Source organism: Bos mutus, chromosome 26, assembly GCF_027580195.1.
Source record: "Bos mutus isolate GX-2022 chromosome 26, NWIPB_WYAK_1.1, whole genome shotgun sequence".
NCBI lineage: Eukaryota > Metazoa > Chordata > Mammalia > Artiodactyla > Bovidae > Bos > Bos mutus.
Genome location: NC_091642.1, coordinates 15,676,591 through 15,679,359, shown reverse-complemented (window position 1 = coordinate 15,679,359; position 2,769 = coordinate 15,676,591).

The following is a 2,769-nucleotide window of genomic DNA, read 5'->3' as shown; positions in this document are numbered from 1 at the left end:
CACCTGATTTTTGTTGGCCTTTTCTACATGTTCTCTTTGGGTTTGTTTTTTTTTTAAGATTTTTTTGATGCGGATCATTTTAAAGTCTTTATTGAATTTGTTACAGTATTGCCTCTGTTTTACATTTTGGTTTTTTGGCCACGGGTCATATGGGATCTCAGCTCCCTGACCAGGGATCAAACCAGAACACCCTGCATTTGAAGGTGAAGTCTTAACCACTGGACCACCAGCGAAGTTTCCCTCCATGTTCTCTTTGAATTGCAAGCTGAACATTTCAACTGTTTCTGAGAATGGACGCCTAAGTGCCCAAGATTCCAGCCCAAACTGAGGATCTCTGTCCAAACCATGTGTTCTGTGTTTACATAAGTTGTTCTTGTTGTTCTTTAGTCACTTATTCGTGCCCGACTCTTTTGCGACCTCATGGACTGTAGCTCGCCAGGCTCCTCTGTCCATGGGATTTCCCAGGCAAGAATACTGGAGCATCCGGGTGGCCATTTCCTTCTCCAGGGGATCTTCCCTGACTCAGGCATGAAACCTGTGTCTCCTGCATTGGCAGGTGAGTTCTTTATCACTGAGCCACCAAGGAGGCAGTGAAAGGCCTCCTTCTGACTCTGGTGCAGTCGTGGCATAGCTGAGGAGTTTCCAAGAAAAGTCTGCTTGTTCTCTGGTGAGTTTTGGGTTTCGTCCCCACGTTGCCCTCTGTGTCCTGACCCATGTCTGTGTCACTGCTCTTGTGGGCCTCAGTCTGGCGTTATTAAGAAGGGAGTAGCCAAGACAGATCCAAATGCCTCTCTTCTCTCCAACCCCACAGGAGGACCAAGTATCTCTGACCCTTCTTGCGCTCAGGGGCTCAGGCAAACCCTCTGTCTCCTGACCTAAGGCCGAACCTTGAGGGTGGCCCTGCTAGTGCTCTGGGGGATAACATGACAGACCCTTTCTCCCAGGCAGCCCAACTCCACACATCCCAGAGGTCAGGTCAGGGAAGGGGACCATTCTGCCCTGAAAAACATGCCCAGTCTGCTAGCATGTCCCAGAAAAGATGAGAGTTTGGGGGGCGGGCCTCAGAGGAAGATGTGTCTGAAGCACGTAGCACTTAGAGTTGAACCCTGGAGCCTCTTAAAACAAAAAGCAGCAACTTCTCTGAACGTCTGAGCCTGGAGCATCCTCCTCTTCCGTTTTCTTGATGGTGGATCAGTGCTTGTCGGAGGATTTGAGGATTTCAATTCAACACTTATTTTTCTCTGCCCTGAAGAGATTTCCTCTGGGAAGTCACCTGTAAGTGGCTGGAGTGAGGGGCTGGCATTCTTTCAGCTCAAACTCACAGTGCTTTCTGGTGAACATGCAACCCCATCTCCAAATTCTAATGCATTCTTCTTGTTTAGCATCAGGGTTCCTGGCACAGCTACAACCACCAAGAAGTATTGTTGACCTTTACTTTCTCCAGGCGCTCAAATGAAAACAGCAAGTATTATTATTTTGCCTCCTAAATGTGAAACTACCTTGTATTTTGGATGAGCTTCTAGAAACTGCACCCCACCTCCACTCTGACCTGTCTGCCTTCCAGGGATCCCACCCTTTGATGAGGAAATAATTGTGTCCTGCTTGACTGGTTGTGCAGCAGCCCTGAGTGAACAAGAAACTGAACCCCTCGAAGACCCCTCCAGATATGCTGTATTCTCATCCATCCAAAGGTTTGATCAGTTTTATTTTTGGCAGAGTGTTTTTTGTATTTTTGGCAGTGTTCAGTTAGGCAAGACAGCAGTTTAAGCACCATCCTCTTTAAACCAGCTATAAGCATGGTCAGATAGGAGATCTCACTCTAGAAAATCTGCCTTAGAAGATGGCATTACTGAGCAAATTCTTGAAACAATTCTTTGTGCCTCTTTAGCCCCTGTTGCTGAAAGATACCTTAAATTTTGTGCTTTTCACTGATGTATAGGTTGTGTTAGAATAGGTCTTGTATGGGATATATTTGAGTTCTAGTGTGAGTTCAAATGCCAATTCTTTTAATGGCTTGGACCAATTGTCTAAACTATTCCTAAGTAACCTAGGATAAAAAATGCTCATCTGTCTTACCTAGGTATTGTGATGGGTTTATGTTGTTGTTGAAATAGGAAGTAGATCAGAGTTTGATGTTTTATCCTTGTACTATGAGAAGATTCAAAGTTAAATTCAGAGAATCATGTGCAACAATTCATGCGAAGAGTTGACTCATTGGAAAAGACTCTGATGCTGGGAGGGATTGGGGGCAGGAGGAGAAGGGGATGACAGAGGATGAGATGGCTGGATGGCATCACCGACTCGATGGACGTGAGTCTGAGTGAACTCCGGGAGTTGGTGATGGACAGGGAGGCCTGGCGTGCTGCAATTCATGGGGTCGCAAAGAGTCGGACACAACTGAGCGACTGAACTGAACTGAAAGGGCATATATGTGCCAGAGTTCCCAAATAACCAAATTATAATAGAAACCAATGGTATATATTACCTGGTAATTCAGAGTTGTGCTTTTCAGGATTCTTAAAGTATTTATTACATTCTGCAAATATTTTCTCAACTTTAGAGGGTAATTTTACAGCAAATACCAACAGATTGTTTTTCTTTCCCATCATCACACATCTTTCCGACCCTTCATCAACTAGTCAGCTTGTTTCCGCCTGTAGCAGACTAGCACTCTCATATCTCTATCAATGCTTAAAAAAATAAATAACATAAAATAGGTCTTGAACATCTTTGTTCCCTTGTGACAATGCGCATTGGCAGTGGTAATCT